At 34.6% G+C, this 20,340-nt stretch overlaps 2 long non-coding RNA genes across 2 annotated transcripts; both read left to right on the top strand.

Moving 5' to 3' along the window:
- Positions 1–4,658: 4,658 nt before the first annotated feature.
- LOC148170668 (uncharacterized) lies at positions 4,659–5,638 on the top strand. Its single transcript, XR_015770361.1, has 2 exons — positions 4,659–5,070; positions 5,117–5,638. It is a non-coding gene; the product is annotated as an uncharacterized LOC148170668 (long non-coding RNA).
- Positions 5,639–6,501: 863 nt separating this feature from the next.
- On the top strand, positions 6,502–7,235 carry LOC148170667 (uncharacterized). The gene is made up of 2 exons (XR_015770517.1): positions 6,502–6,574; positions 6,896–7,235. It is a non-coding gene; the product is annotated as an uncharacterized LOC148170667 (long non-coding RNA).
- Positions 7,236–20,340: the final 13,105 nt, after the last annotated feature.

Here is a 20,340-nt window from a genome sequence, read left to right as displayed (position 1 = left end):
CCCATACTAGAAAAATTTTACATGCAAGCAATGCTTCCGGGAATAATTGATTCTCGTTGGCGTAGAAATAAACAAGTTCGAACAATTTTAAAAAAAGATTTGACATTTCCGTGCTATATAAGAGAAATTTTTCGCAGGTAACTTGGTAACTAAGTGAATAAACATTGTGTGATACAAAAATCATTTCAGATTTTGATAAAACAATTCCCGTTAAAAGTAAGTGCGTGAGTTATAGGACACTGTATAATAATTTATTTTTTTTAGATGCAGTTTTACAGAGCTTCCCAACACCGCAACAAAATTCTTTGATCGTAGACAATTGCATTAAAGACTGGCTGAAATATTCAACCGTCACTTACGTTACATTAAAGCCATTTTTAAACGTTTAAAAACCACGTTATTTAGACGATTTATCTCAATGTTAAAGTTTACGTGGAAACGAGCGACATTTTTATGTTAATTAAACATTACGAGGTTACGTGTTTGTATATGACTTTACTGGCGTTTCTTAACGTTGAAAAAACGTTAGTGTGCCTCATGGGAAAGTAGATATTAAGTTTTTACTGGTTTTAAATTGTTCAATTACTTAAAGCATTAAAGAAATTCTGTAAATTTTGAACTTATTAAAATTATGTATATTACGTATATTTTTAGTGTATTCTGTTTTGAAAAAAATTAACATCTGTAGAAATTCGGGGTGGATTTTTATACAACTATATCACCAAACTACCGCTTAGAAACAGTTTTTGTTAACTTTTTAAACTGTATGAAATTTAGAAATTTTCAACATTGAAATGTTTTCATTGTCTCATTAAATTATGACCTATTCTTGTGTAACTTTTCTCAATAAATTGTTTAAATATGATCTTGATGTGTATTTTGTCAACTACTTCATTTTCGTTATCTTACAGTGTTAGACACATGTAATATAATAGAATTTAGTGAAATTCGAACTAACGTACATCTTATCATATACATCATGTACACGTACATCACCTCTATTGTTTAATTAATTCATTTTATTCTCGGCTTGATGGCGCTCGTACAATGGGTGCGATAAGAAGCGAACGATCTTTTGTTTTTGTCATACAGCGCGCCAATTACGAATCTTATTAATTTGCATGAAACTTTGCAACGTGCCAAGGTCAAAGTTGGGTAAAGTTGCGTTTTCGCCCCCTGAAAGTGACAGTTGACATTTTCGACAGCGGTTCGGCTAGAGACGACACACACTGTTGCCAAATCGTTTGAATTTTAGATTTTAAGGATATAACTGTATAATGGGTTGCCTAAAAATTATTTCTTTAGCAAGAACGGAGTGTGACTTCATGCCTAATAATTAAATGATATTTTCTACGAAACCTTTGTTATTCCCCCTGGTCTTATAATAATTAAAAGTTGCAGATGCTGAAAAGATTTTGTGAATATGTGCATTTAGGATTTAGGAGAAACGCACCTGACGCATAATATTCATTTCACTGAAACCATCAGGTACTTTTGCATAAATAGAAAATGAGAAGAAAATGTTAACTGTTAATGAAATAATAAAAAAATATTGAAATGCAAATAAGCTCACTTTAAAAATTTGCTTCATTATATTTGATTAACAGGGATAATTATTATCAATATCACTGAAAATGGACACAACTTTGAGAATTGCATCAATCTCAGGACATTTTTTGAAAACAAACAAGAATGACAATATTTTGGGAACAGGAAGAGGGACCGAAATTAAGAATTCAGATTGCTCTCACGAACAGCGGGATCGCTAACGTTATTTCTGCGAAAGCACGACAAAAACAACAAGCAGGAAATTTACAGTTAGTTTACCCTTTAAAACAGACACTTTGAGTGATTCTTGCAAAACGGTACAGCGACAATTTTACGCTTTATAAAAAAGGGTGCCAACAGACACAAACTTCAATAACGCATATGTCCAAATCCTCAAGTTGGGACACATTGAAGAGTTTCAAGAATCCCAATTAGCAACGCCCTATTTATACCAAATTTCCCATCACGCGGTCTTTAAGAAAGGACCAGGGGGTCCACAAATCACTATTCAAATACCATGGAAACTACTTATCCTAGCAATGAAGTCGTCGGAAAGCTCATCTAATAATTGGCTTTCTAAAACACTCATGCAAAACTTAAATTACTCAAGATATTTCAAAGAAAATAAATATCTATACAGCAAGCAGAACATGAAAAAATGAAAAACATTTTTCAAAAATATGTTCAAATTCAGACGTACTGTAGTAAAAGGACCCAGGGCGCTATTCTACATAGGTACTTTCATTTCTTCAGAACAAAACTTTGTTGACTAGTATTATTATTTATTAGAACCAAAAAACTGTGTTCATCCAAAAGAAACAACCACAAAAGTAAATAAATTACACTGATCAACACAATTTTTGTCACACGATCTGTAATGAGATTTATCGATTATATATTCATCTCACCTCAAAACAAAAACATTCATTTCATTTCTGTCACCCTGTTGTTTTGTGACAGTCACATATACATGATCCGGCATCACTTATGGTCATTCTTACAATCATCTTTAACTTCAAAAATAAAAATTTGCAATTTTGAATACGTTCAATTGAATACGGTTGATCAAGCTTTACAATCTGAGGCAAAAAATTATTTTTTCTGACGGTTCGTTTGCCTAAGAATTCCTTTTTAGTCCTTTTTACCGGAAATACTTGCAAATTCAATTTCTCACAATTAGTTTTTATTTTAAGTCTAATGCAAATTGGGTTTAAAATTTGAGAAAATAACGCTGTTTTATCAAGTTAGTTTTCAAAATTGTGATGGAACAGTTGCAAACGTTTGCACCAAATTTTCATAAGTCACTTCATTAATAATTATGAAATTTAATTTTGCTTAACGCTAGCGTGTTTCACATCGTTAATTAACATTGAAAAGGCGTCTAAGTAAGACTTTTGTTACAATCTAAAGTGAACTAAAGAATAGTTGACTTTTGTGACATAAGATGTTGACAGTTTGGTATAAACGTAGTTTCGTAGTTTCCAATTTTGATGAATTTGAAAATAAACTAGAGAAAACATAATTTCTTCCTCAGACTTTAAACACAATAATATAATAATAATATTTTTAAACATTTGCGAACTTGTGGACTAAACTTTTTTGTGAAAAAAAATATGTCGAATTTATTTTATTTAAATAAAATTTTATAAATACATTGCACTGCCCCGCAAAAATAACGCCAAAATCGACTTACTCATTTTAATTTTTATTGACGATTTCCGCCAACTTAACAGGACTTTAATTTGAAAGAGTGTTTATAGGATAATCCAAAAATGCAAATTAAACTGATGCAACAGCATTTTGCAATCCTTTTAGTTTCATTTCCTGATTTAAGACAAATGTGAAAAAAAATTGCCAAGTAAGAAGTAAGTATACTGATTTATTAACACCATCAAGGCTAACTGTAAAACTTGAGGTAAAAATCACAGCGATCCACACTTTTGTTTTTGTAATTCTTGCAAGAAGAGTAAATTTTTAAAAGAGTTTTGATTTTAAATTGTCCAAATTGCTTTAATAAACTTGTATCAGGAACCAGATTAAGAAAAAGAACATATTTACAAAAAAAAATAAATTTTCAAATTTTGCGATAATTTTTCCGGCGCTGTGTATAAATGATTTTGCACCAATACTTTTTAAAACTATTTTACTTATAATTAAGGTTGTATATGCGTAAAGGGGTAGAATCCTCCCCCACTCTAGAGAAACTTCATATTATACTTTTGAAATGTTCACTCTCTGATCTTGTTACTCTATTTTGTTCCTTGCATTAGATCGCATCCTAAAATTTTTGAGTTTATTTTAGTTCTTTGTAATAGTTATATAGTGTTTTGCAGTTAGTTTTTAATAGTGTTAGTTTTTTTCTTGGTAGTAGTGTTTTCGAATAGTTTTTATAGCGATAGTGTTAATATTAGAATAATAATTTTAGAAATCTAGTGTATTTTAATTTTAGTTATTACACCTATTTACCTTTAATATATTTAGTGCACTTTTCTTATTATTATTTTCTTCTTTCCTATTACTTACTTATCTCTTATTATTTCCTTTTATTATCTCTCTTTTTTGTTGGATTTTTTTAAACAAAGTTAAAATGGCTGGTAAGTTATTTGATTATATTGTAACGTTTCTAAAAGGAGAACAAGGTCATTTATTAAGATTTTTATGAATTAGGGGATAAACGCGAGACACCGCTGGTATGGGAGGCGATTTAGGAGTCCCATAAATGCCTGGGTACTTTTCCACCGTTGACACGACAACATCAGTGTTCAACCTAAAATGAATAATAGTCTAGTAAGTCTCCACAGTTCAAAACTTACTATTATCGCGTTTATCTTTTTTATCTTTTCTTCGGCTCCAATCCTAGGGGAAGTTGGATCAAGCCTTTGCCCCAAAAATTTCGTGTGTTCGCCAGGAAGGGGTTGGTGAGGCGCAGACCACCCCTGAGCGTTTCGACTGTCCCTCTGGAAGGTGTTGGCACCCTTCCAGTGAATTTCAGAGCCCACGTTCCTTCTTGTATCGTCGCACCGAACCCAGGGCGACTCGGTGTGGTTTAAAGCCCCTTTATGTTGTCCAGTCCAGGAATTCGTCATGACTGGTTCCCGTACCTTTCTCTAAATCCCTACAACAACCATTTTAGTTTTCAAGATCAACCCTCTCGCGACTACTATGTTAGATAACAGTATCACTTACCAACCTACGTTTATTGCGGACATTCACCAACAACAACAAACTAACATAACCTGTCAATCACGACTCTTTGACAAGTGCGACATTGAGAGCGCCCGCGGTACTCGCGCAGAGGTCGGAATCTTCTTATCATCCCCGAAATCACAGGTAGTGCCACCTACGATTCCTCGTGGTATTTTAACTCTCTTTTCCGTTTTGGGCTTCGAAGGAAGCAGACGTAGTATCTTACCTTAAAGTACCGTATCTTTACCATCTAAGCACTTCCTAGTACTATTTGAAGTCCCGTATTTGCGGTTAAGAACCCCAGAACCGCATTAGGTATCGTTCACCCTCAGAGAGGTAATATTTCACGTTTTTTCTTGACGATACTAATTTAGAAAATTAGGGTCGCACGGACGCCTACAACTCTCGCACGAACGACTACCCGATTCTCGCCGGTACGCCTACAACACCCTTGCCCGTCGCCTTGAGTCCCCGATCGACCTCGTGGAGTAGCCGAGACTATCTCGCCCGCTAACAACCACCCCGAGCGGCCACATATAGCCCGGACCAGACGACAGAGGCACCTGGAGCGTTCCCGACGGCGATAAGTACCTTTTTTGCGATATTATTGTTTCATTGCGTCACCGCCTGAGTCGTACTATCGACGTCGCCGACAGCGTGCTTTTATCGACTCCATCGAGTGTCTCGCTTGCCTGTAATCTGATTTAATTTATTTCTTGAGTCCAATTTAACTGATCATTATTATTTTTAATATTTAACCTTTTTTAACATAGTCATTCTGTAAACCAATCACAGCTGTGACACGGTATCGAACCTGTCATTTAAATTTAACTAACCAACATCACCTCAATTTTCACCAATTGTTAATTTCATATTTTTTATTAAAGCCTAATTTTTTAAACCATTTATTTTACTTCCGCGTAGCATTGAGCGACTTGGCTACTTTTAAATCAAACTAAGTTCTTGGCGCCCAGACTCTCTGACCCACGACACCAGCTCACCAAAGGCTATAAGAGCACCGGTGCGGTGTCACCTACCGACCTTTTTTTTGAAAGGTGTGACAATATATTTGACTACATTTATTTTATTTTCGACATTTTTTAGCTGGAAGAAGATTTGCTCCACAGAATATTGTAGATCCAGCAGAATTTTTAACGGAGGACCAAATTTTAAGGGAAGATCCCGATTTTGGTACGTTTGCGTTTGAAGGGAATTTGGAGGTCATCCAGTGGCTTGCACGGAGAAGGCTTTTAAAAAACACCTCCATATGTCCAACATGCCTAATCCAAATGTCATTTGTACAAAGACAAAAGACCAAAGATGGCTTCCAGTGGAAATGCAGACGATGTGGCAAATCCGGAAGCATCAGATCTGATTCTATTTTTTCTTATAGTCATTTATCTTTCGTACAAATTTTAAAAATGTTGTACGATTGGTCACAAGACTATTTACAAAAGCAAATTGCTCATGAGGCGAGGATCGGAAGAGGGGCCACACATTCGCGGGTGGATTGGTGCAATTTCTTCCGGGAAATTTGTGAACAGCACCTGGAAGAAAACCCGGAAGAAATTGGAGGATTAACAAAGGAAGGATTGTCTAAGGTAAATAGATATAATACTTATGCACATAGTACAAGTTTCATAATTATACAATAATCTCACATATTCCGTTTACAGGTCGCTGAAATAGACGAATCCAAATTTTTTCATCGTAAATACCACCGAGGCCAGTGGCGGGAAGGGCACTGGGTTTTCGGTGGTATAAAAAGGGGCAGTGGAAAGTGTTTTTTGATGGAGGTGCCGGATAGGACTAGGAATACACTTCTAGCAATCATACAAAGGTTAGTTACTACTTTAATAGAAGTAATAATAATTGGTGTTAATACAAGCACATATTTAAAAAAATATTAACCTAAAGGAATGTCAATGAAAGCAAATTGTTTTTTATATTAATCGGACAAACTTTTTTTAAATTTTTTGCATCAATTTTATTTTAATATCAATAATATGTACCCACTTAGTTTTCAATTTGGATGTACTAGACACAAGTATTCACTTCCATTCACTATTGTAATAGCTAAATACGTATTTTATTTTGTTTTATTATTACGTATTACATATTACCAAAAACATATATTTTCAAAATTATTTTTCTTTCCCAGAATGGTCCTACCCGGCACCATCATCGTCACCGACGGCTGGAGGCCATATGCCACCATCGAAAGAGATCTTGGGAATATTTATGAACACCAGGTTCATCATTCATGACGAAAACTTCGTAGACCCTTACAACCGGGAAATTCATACCCAAAATGTTGAAAATATGTGGATGCGTGCCAAACGCAAATTGCGGCGGCAATTTGGTACATCCCAGGCCCTTTTTACATCATATTTACATGAATTTATGTGGCGGAATAAATTTAGAGGCCAAAATATTTTTGGCCGTTTTATATTGTCTGTCAAAGATGCATATCCTCTAAATTAAATAAAATTTTTGAAGTGTTCTTATTTTTCAATTACCGATTTTACATTTAGACCTTTTCTACCATTTTCTTTTTGTCTGAAAATCATTTATAACGTTCTTGTTAAGGAAATTAAAAAACATCTCGATTTACAATTTGCAATTTGATTGTAAGCAAATTTCCTTAGTAATAGAACAATAAAGTATTATTTATTAAAATCTTTAAGCTGTAGTCAAAGCAACATAATTTGAAATTGCAATACAATTTGTGGTACTGAAATGTTTTACGCTTGAGTTCTTATGATTGCAAAAAATGTGAAATTTTCACTTCCAAAATCTATTTCCATCTCCATCAACCGTTTCTACAACTTGGTTTATTTCGGCTAAAATAAGCAGTAACAGCCTTCCAATTAGGCAGCCCATTATAACCGCGATAATCGTCCAAACAATTTGGCAACCATAGGAATGGTTCGGACTAAATCGGAGTTGCTCTACGCATGCGCATTTCTCGGGGGGCAAAAACGCAAGTTTACCAAAAAACTGCTACATAGGTACCAAGGAGATATGTATACAGGAGGTCAATATTGTATGCCGCGCGTCGAAAAACGCGAGTCAGAAATTGTCGCGAGCTTGCCGGGCTCTGCGCGGTAGCGTCTGCGCATCTTCTCTGCTATTGGCTGCTGAGCATCACATGGTCAACTCATGACGTGATCATCTTTGCTGTTTAATAAATTGCAAAAAGCAAAGCTTCTGCTGATGGAAATTCTCGAGCCATTTTAACATGCCATTCGATACATTTTAATTTCTTACATTATGTGTATAAGTTGTGCGCTTTGGGATGGCGAAAGCAGGAGTGTGTTCATAAATGCACACTGTGCGAACTTGTTGCAACAAAAACGTTCATAAATACTTGTTGCAGATTTTGGATCACTCTGCTGAGCGTTCATAAATTGCACTCTGTGAACGAACAGAGCGCTCGAAAATCGCCAACGTGTTTGGCACCGGTGAAAAACGCTCCGCATGCGGGTTAGTTCAAAACGATGGCGGGAACACATTTTATAGGTTAGGTTAGATAGATAGAGCTTAGCTGAAACGTGGAAACCATCATGTCTGAAGGTAAGTAAATGTAGTAGTATGTATACATATGTATATATAACCAATAAATATGAACAGATCCTGTGTTCGAAATTAACCCTGAAAATTTCCACGTTATAACCCATTCCAACGGGGATGTAATGCTGTCGGATGGAAAAATCTCCCTCCAGCAAATTTCAGGTAAATTAATGTTGAAGCATTTGGATTGTTTTTAATATCTTCATAAATTTAGATGGTTCGTCCGTTCGATTCATGTCGATATACTTTAATCTTCGGAATCTTCCAAATAATAAACCAAAAGTTCGTTCTATAACTTGACGGGTCTTCGCATGAATTGAGTTAAAGTGCATTTGTTGCACTGTGAAGTTGCCTCGATTGATGTAAGGTGGAATGCACCACGGTAATGTAGGATACGCTTTATCACCAATCAGAAATTCATCATTGGGAAAATATCCATTAACGTTACGAAGTATTTCACTATAAATATCTGAATTTCTAAAAATTCGAACATCGCTTACACTTCCTGGATATGCAATAAAGACGTTGGTAAATTTGAGGCTTGGATCTGCTATTGCTTGAAGAGTAAATGCATAATTACATTTTCGTGTAATATAAGCTTCAGCATCGTCTTTTGGTGCTTTAATTGGTATGTACGTTCCATCTACGGCACCTAGAACATTTGGTAATCTTGATATGTCATAAAATCTTCTTGTCACATCAATACGACGTTGTCCCTGTGGCCATTTGATTATTTGTGGAGCAAGAGAATTCAACAACTTTATGATTCTCATAAAAGCAACAGACAGAGAAGATTTTGCCAAATTAAATCGTTCGCTAACAGATCTACAAAAAAGGCCTATTTACTAAAAATAATACCTAACCTTGCTCAATAACTGTACCTATATGAATCTGGAGTAGCTAATAACCATAAAACTGACAAAAATTGTCTTTCGGGATTCATCCTATGTCTTCCACATTGAGCTTGTCGTACTAATTCTGGCCCAATTATGGTCAGAAGATGTTCATATGCTTCTATTGTTATCCGAAAATGTGTTTGAAATTGTTTGGATGTGTATCCTGGTACAATATCTTCAATATAATTGTGAAAGCGTTGTGGAGTTCTTAATTTCCTCTTTCTGTTAATTAATAGCATTGTCATCAATTCTTCTTCTTCACTACTGTCTTCATATTCATTATCACTTAATTGAATAGGGATACCAAACAACACTTCACATGCTAGTGGCATAAACATAGGCACAATAGTAATCACTGTATCTTCCATTATACTACAAAACTATGGGCACGGGTAACAACTACACAAATTTAAACAAAATCGTTCATAATTAAGAAACGCTCGCGTTACACTCTGACAGTACACACGACATCGCTCTGACGTCACACGCTCCACCACACAGCTCATTTATGAACGCACTCCAGTAGATGCGCAGTAAAAGCACGCTCACATTTTTTGATTAACGATGAATTCGAAACGTTTAGTTGCGAACGGTGACTAAAACACAATTCATTACTATTCGGCTGCAACAACTCTTGCCATCCTAAAACGCGTGAGCCTCGGTACACAACAAAAAATAATTAATTTAAAAAATTACCAACATAGTTTTTTATTAATGGCGGAACTAACCATAAAATAATCGGAATATTTAGACAAATATTCACATATAACGTAGATAAAGTAAAGAAACACTTTTATGTCATCAACAAAATGTGACCATAACCAACAAAACAAAAAGTCATCATTGACAGTATCGACAGATTCCCTGGTGGGCTTTCGACCGTGAGTGTTTTTATTGGCTCGCTGTGGCGCGCAGTTTTAAAACCTGCGCAGTAGCTACCGCGCAGCGGCCCATAAGCTCGCGACGCTTTTTGCCACCAATCACGTGACCTAGATTACTCTCCTGTTTCCAGGCTTCATAATAGGTACTTACCTGGACCCTGACTTCTATTCGGATTTTACATTATACACGCCAATCTGTCAGTTTAGAACAATTATTAATAATTGTCAGTTCAGAAACACTAGACGCAAAATTGCTGTACAAAATAGTTGCACTTTTTTAGCATAACTGCGTCCCACCTACCGCGTGGTTTTCTCGAACAGCTGATGACAATCTTTGTGTGAAGTTAGGTGGCGACTAGTTGCGAAGCGCTGCCGCGTTAGTGGCGCCAATCCAGAGCTTCTCAAACAATAAAACAGGTCCCATCATGGTGACGTCACATTAAGCGCGATTTTTTTTAAGTAATCTACTTTAAAAAAGCTAATTTAAAAGTAAACTTTAGGGTCAAAATTTCTATGCCAAGTTTTAATTATTTTTGGGCTTTCTATATTGTAATTGTTTCCGATGGAAAGTCTGTTTCACAGTCCCATATAAATAAATCTTATGCACTGAATTGTTTCGTATTTATTGCTTACGGATACGGTTACGGGTACTTACCGGTTACGGAACTGTAGATTTCTTACTTTGATGCACCCTTACTTCTATTCGGATTTTACACCCTAGTTTTGCAGTTTAGAACAAAACAATTCAAAATTATCAGTTCAGAAACACCAAACACGAAATTACTTCACAAAATAGCTTCACTGATACACGCTTTCAGCCGAACTGCGTTCCGCGTGGTTTTCTCGAACAGCTGTTCACAATTTGGTGTGAAGTTAGCTGGCGACTAGTTGCCTCAAGCTCCACCGCGGTAGTAGCGACAATCCAGGCTTCTGAAACAATAAACAGAATGCAAAGGTGGGTTCATAAAGTGACATGTCTGTCGGAGCGTGTGACGTCAGAGTGATGTGATTAACACTCTGAGATTGGCCAGAGTGTTGTTGCGTTTATAAACGTTTTCCGTGGTTATTTGAATGTTCGACAAACAGGACATCACATACATACAAAACGCAATTTTCGCGAAAATTCATGACTGAAACTACGCCAAACTTCTGATTTCTCACTTATTTTTTTCAAGTAAACTTGAGTTGTTTACATCATTGTAACGCAGAATTTTCCGCAGATTCCAAATCTGGGATTTCAATTCACATCCGACAACAAATAACTGAGTTATGGTCGATCAAAATTTTGGAAAGTTGATTTTAATTCTTCCTCATTTTTCCTAATTTTTAAAATTAAATATCTCGGAAACTATTTGAGATATTAGGATGCGGTTTGCGCCATTCTCGTTCTCGGCTCATTTTACGTTAGAAAATTTTATCTATAGGCCAAAATTCGCTAGTCAATTTTATGCGAAAAAAAATTACGACTCAATCGTTAAAAACTTTTCAATTTTTTTAATTTAGGCCATAACTCGTAAACTATTTGTCCGATCGATTTCAAATTTGGCCAGTAAATAGATCTCGAGCTTCTCTTTCGATTTATGGAACAAAATTTATGGAAAACAGTGATGGAAAATCACTCCAAAATGGTCTCTTCTAAACAGTTTGGCCAATGCCTCGTTTATTTTTTAAGCAAGTTAAACAAATTTTAGCTCACTTTACGCAAAATGTCACGCTGAATTCAAAGCTTTAAGAATTTTTAATTTTCGTCAACAAATAACTGAGTTTGAATTGTTGGGATGTCGGCAGAAGGCCAAATTTTTAAAAGTTCGAAAGAATTCGTGCTCAATATCTCGGAAACTATTACAGATATTAAGATGCGGTTTGCGGCATCGTTCGAAATTAGCAAATTTTTGCGAAAATTTATGACTAATAAGACTATGCCAAATTTCTCATATCGACATCTCGTTTATTTTTTTGAGTAAACTTGAGTTATTCACATCAGTGTACGCAGAATTTTCTGCAGATTCCAAATCTGGGATTTAAATTTAGATCCTAAAAAAAATAACTGAGTTATGGCCGATCAAAGTTTCGGAAAGTTGCGTTTCAGTTTTCCTCATTTTTCCTAATTTGTCCGATTGATCTCAAATTTAGGGAGTACATAAATCTCGAACTTTTCTTTCAATTTAAGAATTTGACTAAAATCATTGGTACGGGAAAAGCTGGTCGATATTATTAAATGTACATTTGAATGCAAGAATGCAGCAAAAGTAGATATTGTTGATTGTCTATTCAGAAACTAAATCCTATTGTTAATTTTTGTTCAAAAATCTTCAAAATATCTAATAACGGCATAAAGGACCCTAGCAGCAACCACTGAAATAGTCTGGACAGCCGACAAAAGCTGAAAAGCTTCATTCAAAACCATCATTTGACATTTGACTGTTGAAGGCTTAAGAAATAAACGAAGTGCGCAGGCGCATTGCACTAAATGTTTTAATTCAGTCTTTCAGAATATTTAACGTTATATTTTAAGTTTATATGCTTTTTAAAAAGACAATGTATAAAAGTCTAACATCCATAGGTCCAAGTTTCCCTAATACAGGGTGATTTTTTAAAAACGGCAGGCGTTGTAGAATTTTTATTTATGAACCGATTTCAAAAATTTAAAACCCAAATTAAATGGTTATTAATTTACTATAAACTGATAAATTTAAATTTTTTATAAATGTCTTAGTATCTATTGGGCGATATTCAACTTTCTTATTTTAAATTGGCACCCATATTTTTTTTTGCATAATTTGGAAGATATTAATTTTCTTGTTTCAGAAATGTGTAATATGTTCTACTTTTACAAAAAAATATTTTTAAAAAAATTATCAAAATTGAAAAACATAGGCGAAAAAAGTTAATAAAAACTAAGTGCATGGTGTCAATTGTACAATGAAAAAAACAGGATGGCGTTTCAACAGTATTTTAATTAAATTAGGTAGATGTTTCTTCGGATTTGTAATTATTATTGTCTTTTGTTATCAATAATTTCAAAAAAGATTGCCAATTCTTTCTGTTATTTGCTGGTTTTTGACATTACAATTATGGTATTGTGTTATTTGACAGCACGCACCTATATTTTATTAACTTTTATTGCTTAATTTTTTTCATTTTTGATAATTTTTTTAAAAATATTTTTGTAAAACTAACATATTAGACATTTCTGAATCAAAAAAATTAATATCTTTCAAATTGTAAAAAAATATGGGTGCCAATTTAAAATAAGGAAGTTGAATATCGCCCAAAAGATACTAAAACGACTAAAAAAATTCAAAAATTATCAGTTTATAGTAAATTAAAAACCATTTAATTTGTTCTTTAGATTTTTGAAATCGGTTTATAAATAAAAATTCTACACCGCCTGCCGTTTTTAAAAAATCACCCTGTATTTCAAGTAAAAGCACAATTTGCTAGCAGAAGATGCTTGGATATTTGAATCCTTAAAGACATTATACATAAGGTTCAGTTTTAAACCAGCTTTTTCAAGTAGGAGAGTGCTTCAAACGTTCGCGCCACTATTGGACCCTATTAAAAAAATTAGTGGTAACATTTGTGCAAAACAAACTGATTTAAAAGATCTTATGTGTTTTAGGATTAAAATATCTCTAGCCGCGGACATGAAATCTAAAGTTTCTAAAAATTGAGTATAGTCTGTGCATTACTGTCATTACTGACATGATCTAAAACCCAGTTCCGCCAAATTCAAAAAACCGCAAACTTAAAAAAAACAAAATGACCAAAGAAATAAAAATACACTAGACAAGACAGTGTTTAAATTATTTAAATCAAATCTTAGGAATTTTAAATATTTTCAATTTAAAAGTACATGCATTTGAACAAGCGATTTGTTTATGTTACAAAATATTTAACCATTTCAGTGTGAGTGGAAGTCACTTTCCAAATTGATGTTTTGGTAACCAATAGCATACACTAGAAAAGTTTAATTCATTACTTTAAGTTTAAATTTATTAAAGGAAAGTAAAATATATTGTTTAAAAAAGAAAAATGTAACTTTTAGGAAAAACAATGTTATTTAAAAATATTGGTGACTTATAACTCTCCTGAAATGGAATCCTGCTATTTAAAAAATCAAAACTTTTATCTTTTATCTCTAATAAATTTAATAGTGGCGCTGCAGCCAGGCTTTCTCTAAAAATTCAAGTGCATCTGCAGTGGAGAAACTCAATGTTTAAAAAACGTCTAAAAAACTTCTTAAGTTTGCTTCGTTTTGCATTTAAAAAGTAAAAAAAACGGAACTATGGACTCTTTTTTAACAAAAAATACAAACAAATTTGCTTATACAGGGTGCGTAAAGTAGTATGCAGTATTTATACAGAGTGTCAAGGAATATATATATAAAATCCATAAGATGCAGCTTCTGCCCAAACGGAACAAAAAATTCCGAATAATATTTTTACCAAAACCGAAAAATATAATTGGAATTTGAATTCAAAAACTTGTCACAGTTAATCATGAATTTGGATTTTTTAAGCTGTCTGTTAATTATCAAGACGCAAAGAATGACCAATGCAATCAATACTGTACCAAAACTGTTTTCAAAACGATTTTTTGAAAAAACTAAGCAGTTAAAAAAAGGCCATTTGAAATTTCGATTCAATTTGTTGAGACTAATAAATTCTGAAAGTCATATATTTTTGTTAGTATGTTATACAGTATGTCCCCAGATTAAGTTCATAAGAGAGGAAAAAGTTTATTTTCCATTTTACAAAAAAATGACACAGGAATAACATTTTTTGCTTATTTGAAAATAGATAAATCTGCAATTAAAATTTGAAAATTTTTAGTTTGTACTCTTGAAATAAATTTTTTTTTTTATTATTTATTATCAAAATTGACAGTTTTTTTGAAATACAAATGTAATTCTTGAAGTTTTGTCCCAAATATGTAGACAATTCACTGTAAAACAACTTGCATAATGATAAAAATGAATTGGTTAGGTCGTTTTTGACAAATCAGTTTTGACTGGTCTGTGCGGATAAATTCATATCATACTAGTGAGTTTTACTTTCGTAAATGTATGTACGAAAACATCAACTATCTAACTATGTGGAATACGTCACTTTTATATGAGGTTGTAGAAAAATGACATTTAGAATAGATAAGAAATGAACTATTGTCGAAACTTATGGTTTCTTCCTGATGAAAAAGGGTCGTAGAAAAAATAGTGTACATAACTCGTCGGAATGTGTCCTTCTTGCACTCGTGTAACATCAGCACTCGGTTGGCGCCTCGTGCATCTATTTTCACACTCGTGCGAAATTGGTCACTTTCAGTACTTGTTATGGAAATATCTATTATTATTTTTATTTATTAAATTTTGTAATCGTGTTATCGCAATATTAAATAGTGCGTTAAAAATTAAAGAAAAATATACCCAATAATGTGTAAGTATTAAAAAATCGGAAAAAATGCAATTGCATCTTTAACAATAATTGAGAAAATTCGAAACAGTCGTAAAGAATTACTTACGAGTTAGAATTGAACTATGTGCTAAAACAGGTAATGGGTGAATCAAATAGTGGAAATTGGTTTGAGTTCAGGAACAAATTTCAATGCTTTGACATTTTTTGTAAAATTAAAAATAAAAAAGTTCTTCGTTATTTTTTGTTTTTTTCGATTTTAAGAACGCAGCTTGATAATATTAAAGTTTTAATTAAAGACTTATTTATTTTAAATTAAGCAAAAAATATTATTCCTTTGTCATTATTTTGTAAAATGAAAAATAAGGTTTTTTTTTCCTCTTGGGAACTCAATCCGAGGACATACTGTATACACAGAAAATGTTGTAGCATTTCAAGAATTTTCTTTGTAAGTCTAGTATTACCTACACCTTCAGCAACTGCATGAAGCTTTAGCATTTACTTCGACTTTATTCATACGAGCCATTGTGACATCACCATGATTGGACGTTGTTTTATTGTTTCAGAAGCCCTGGATTGGCGCCACTTACGCTGCAGCGCTTGCTGCAACTAGTTGCCAGCTAACTTCAGACAATAATTGAGAACAGCTGTTCGAGAAAACCACGCGCCACGAGGGACGCAGTTATTAGAATTAGTGCAACATAAACGCTTTAAGAATATTTTGCACAGTAATTTTGTGTTTAGTGTTTCTGAACTGAACATTTTTATTGTTCTAAACTGACAAACTGGCGTGTAAAGTGTAAAATCCGAATAGAAAAGTAAGAAATTTGCAGTTCCGTAACCGGTAAGTACCTATGTAATAGTTTTTTCGTTTTGTTTAGCTGTACCGGGACAACACGTCAAAGATACAGAAATGCGGAGATTCAATAAATGTCACATAACTCACTGAATAAGTTTGGGTTATATGGACCTGGAGTGTGTTCAGAATGATCTGTCGGGTAAAGAATTATTCCCAGGGAAAAATTTCACCGGGAAATCTTTAATCTGAACTATTCTTGTCAGTCAACTTGTCAAATTCGCCATTTAACAGTTTGACATTTCGTTCGAATTGAAGCAATTTTACGTGTTTGAGTTTAACAAATAGTAAATGGGTCATTCTACGTTAAATGTGCATCTGATGTTAAGAAAGATGGCGTGATGTAAATATTTAAAATAATCCCTTTTTCCCATATTCGCGATTTCGACTACCGTTGAGGGCGCCACCGTCGCGGTGATCAGCTGTTCTCTAAATCATACTGTTTGAAGTGTCATATTAGGATTACTCTTGTGTTTTAGTGTTTTTTTGTTAATATTGACAAATATCTAGTGGTTGAGTGGTTGTACAGGGTCCGGCAACACTTGTGTCCACCCCCAACATCGTCTTTAATTTTAAAGTTACAGTTTTACAATTTTAAAGTTAAAAATTTGTTTTTTATCACTGATAGTTTTGGCGTCACGACGCCTTAAAAATGTAATTTTTAGTTAATTGTGAGAGTTAATGATATCAACCCCTAAATATATTTTTTTTAATATTAGATGTGTTAAAAATTACTCAGCTGTTAATTTAGATTCAATGCAAATTGTCTTTAAAATTTTTGCGTCAGCTTTGTCAACTGTGAGCGTATGCAAATTTTCAAAATTTTATCTTTAAAATTAAAAACGATTTTAGGGGTGGACACAAGTGTTGCCGGACTCTGTATATTGCACATACTCATTAAATATTTGTCTGCAACTGCTTCCACATATGTATATGAAAAAAAAAGCAATTACATTAAATTTTAAGGCCATTTTCATTTTCATAAACACAAGGAGCACTCTATCCCCAAAACATAGTTTTCGAACTCTAATTGTGGGAAAATACTTCTTAACTAAAAAACAAATATCCTCTAATATCTTAAAATTAGTGAGTCCACTTAGGGCATTTAAGTCATTTTTATTTTTAATTGTAGAAAAAAAAGATGATGAAAGATCTCCTGATTGAACTTGTACCTCTTTATCTATTCTACACACAAATTTGCATTTGCAATGTTCTGGTCCGGATAGTTTAAAACTGAGTAAGGCAACTGTGAGACGCTCTGCCTCATCTAGATCATCAAGATTTCTTGCTCCTCTTTCACATTCATCTATCTCACCCTCATCCTCACAAAAGTTTAAGGACAACTCAGTTTTTTTTTGCGTCTTGGTGTTTTAACATCAGGCGTCGTTGACCTCTCTCGCGTCTTTAAATTTTTTTAAGTGAAATGTTTGCTACACATCTTCATATAATTTGATGCCGGTTTACCCATTAATAATGCATTCTCCCACGCTTTTCGTATATCACCATTATCATCATTCCCAATCATTCTTCCATGTCGTGGAAAATAATGAAAACTAACATTGTTTTTGTCGAATTTTCTACATGTGTGACATCCGTACACGCTACAGTTGTCTTATCCAATTTTGGCATTGTAAAATAACAGTTTGCACTAATTGTATTATTTTAGAAACAAAATACGGGCGTCAACAATACAAACGACGTAGAGCGGTATGATTCTTAGATGAAGGAGTATTATTTAGCGCCAGTTCTCAGATTGGCCACCAGATGTCTCACTGATAAATGAAATCGCGAATAAACCTATGTAAGCAGGTATTTTGTATACCGTTTTAAGTTGGCCAGTTAATTAATCGATTTTTACAAAAGTTTTTGTGGACCAGGAGAGATACAGGGTCCAGTGTAGAGACATGAAGGCCAGGGTAGGATACTTTACCTTACAGGGGAAATATACATTGAAAAAGAAAACAATATTATTCACAAAAAACAACTTTACTTATTAAAGTTTTTGTCATACTGTCAGCAATTAATAATTGCTGCGACTAAGAGGTTAACTACCTTTGTACGTTGCACCGGGTTTTCGCAAGTGGCTTAGCTAGCACTCCAAAACGGAGGACTAGCAAAGTCAGCTTGCGGAAGCGAGGTGACATGAGCAACGTACAAGGGGTAGTTAGCCAGTAGTAGTAGTAGTAGAGATAACGGAGTGAGTGGTAGCGGTCATCGAGTGGTAACAGTGACTATTATTAAGTTAGTGAGCCTTTGGGTCAAGCGGGACAATGCCTACCCCTATCTGCATATTGTAAGTAGATTTAAGTTTATTAGATTAGTATCAATGTAGTTAGTAGGAATTAGTTAAGAATAAACAATAAATACTCCCAAAACTGTGTCGTCATTGAAAGACCCCGTCACAGACGTGACATATATGGTGGAGGCGCGGTGTTTTGATCTCAGGAAACAAATCTTCATATTTGTTTCATCTCAACTATGAGAAAGTACCGATGTGATCGTGTGAGTAGTAAGGGTCGAGTAAAGATGACATAGTGATGGGAGTCGATTTTGCGCTAGTTAAAATTTCGAATGACGGACCGGGGATCACCTCCTGTAACACGTAGGAGACAAAGGGAAGCGGAATACAAAAAATTCAAGCCAACATATCGCAGTACTGAACAATTTCAAAATACGGGAGCTAACGTAAAGCTTGAATTATCGGCGCGAAACGTACCTGAGGATACTTTAAGCGAAATTCAAAGGATTTTGGGGAAAGCAGAGGGTTCTGAGTTAGAACGCGAGGAACAAAACTCGGAGATTATTACGTTGGAAAGTTCTAGTAGTAGTAAAGAGGGCGAAAGCGAAGACGAAGTCGAAGACGAGGATAAAGAACAGACCAGAATGGCGAACGTGACGTTACGGGATGCACTGTCTTCAAATAAGACACCGGCTTTACCGAAATTTTTGGCACCCCCCACATTTAATCCGGCTAGTTCCGAACCCACCAGTTTTATCGAGTCGTACGACAGGGTTGCCTTGATGAACTCCTGGGACGACAAATTGAAAATCTCTTATTTACCTGTGTTTTTGGAAAAAGCGGCTCTAGGATGGTTCCAGAAATACATAACAAAACCGGATAACGCGACAAAGAATTGGAAACAATTGATGGAGGATTTTCTCAAAGAATTTGGAGGCGGTGATTCCAAAAGAGCGGTTAGGACTAGATTTGAAAATCGAAAACAGGGTTTAAACGAAGATATTAAGGCATATTTTTTCGAACTGTTGGCGTTGCAACAGGAAATTGACCCCGCGATGTCAGACGAGACTTTCAGATCTCGATTTGAGAGAGGGCTATCACCGGCATTAGCCGAAACTTTCTATATGTTTGCAAAGCCGGACATGACTAAGGACGATATTAAATGCTTAGCGTTCAAAATTAGCGAGGTTAAGAAACTGACGCTAATAAACAGCATGTCTGCGGACGCAGCATTTTTGACAACTCAAAGTCCGACGAGGGAATATCGCCAATGGACTAACCAGGATACGCGAGAGACCGGAAATTCAAAATTTTCGACCAACAGAACGCTACCGACCACAAGAACAAAAGATGGACGTCCCAAATGTTTTGTGTGTTCAAAGCCAGGTCATTTTGCGGCTGCTTGTCGCAATTCCCAAAAGAACCAGGATGGAAGAAAATGCTTTGTTTGCGGAAAAATTGGTCACATTGCTAGGGATTGCAGAAACAAATTCAATCCAGACAAAAAATCGAGTCATCAAGGAACGAAGGAAAATGTCCCAAAAGTTTAAGGGCGGCATTGCGGGCGCGTCAGGATGTCGTCCTCGCAAATAGTTTGTTAGGTATACGGGCGCGACAGGATATTTTAAAAATACAGGGTAGGTTACAGGGTAAATTAATAGACATAATCATAGATACGGGATGTAGCTCTAATTTAATTTCAAGAGATTGGGTAGGTAATTTAGATATAAGAGGTAGTCATATTTTTCTA

Source organism: Gnatocerus cornutus, chromosome 7 (assembly GCF_029298725.1).
Source record: "Gnatocerus cornutus isolate USDA-ARS CGAHR chromosome 7, icGnaCorn1.1, whole genome shotgun sequence".
NCBI classification, from domain to species: Eukaryota; Metazoa; Arthropoda; class Insecta; order Coleoptera; family Tenebrionidae; genus Gnatocerus; species Gnatocerus cornutus.
The sequence above is the reverse complement of the archived record's forward strand: the minus strand, read 5'-3'. Positions and strand labels throughout refer to the sequence as shown.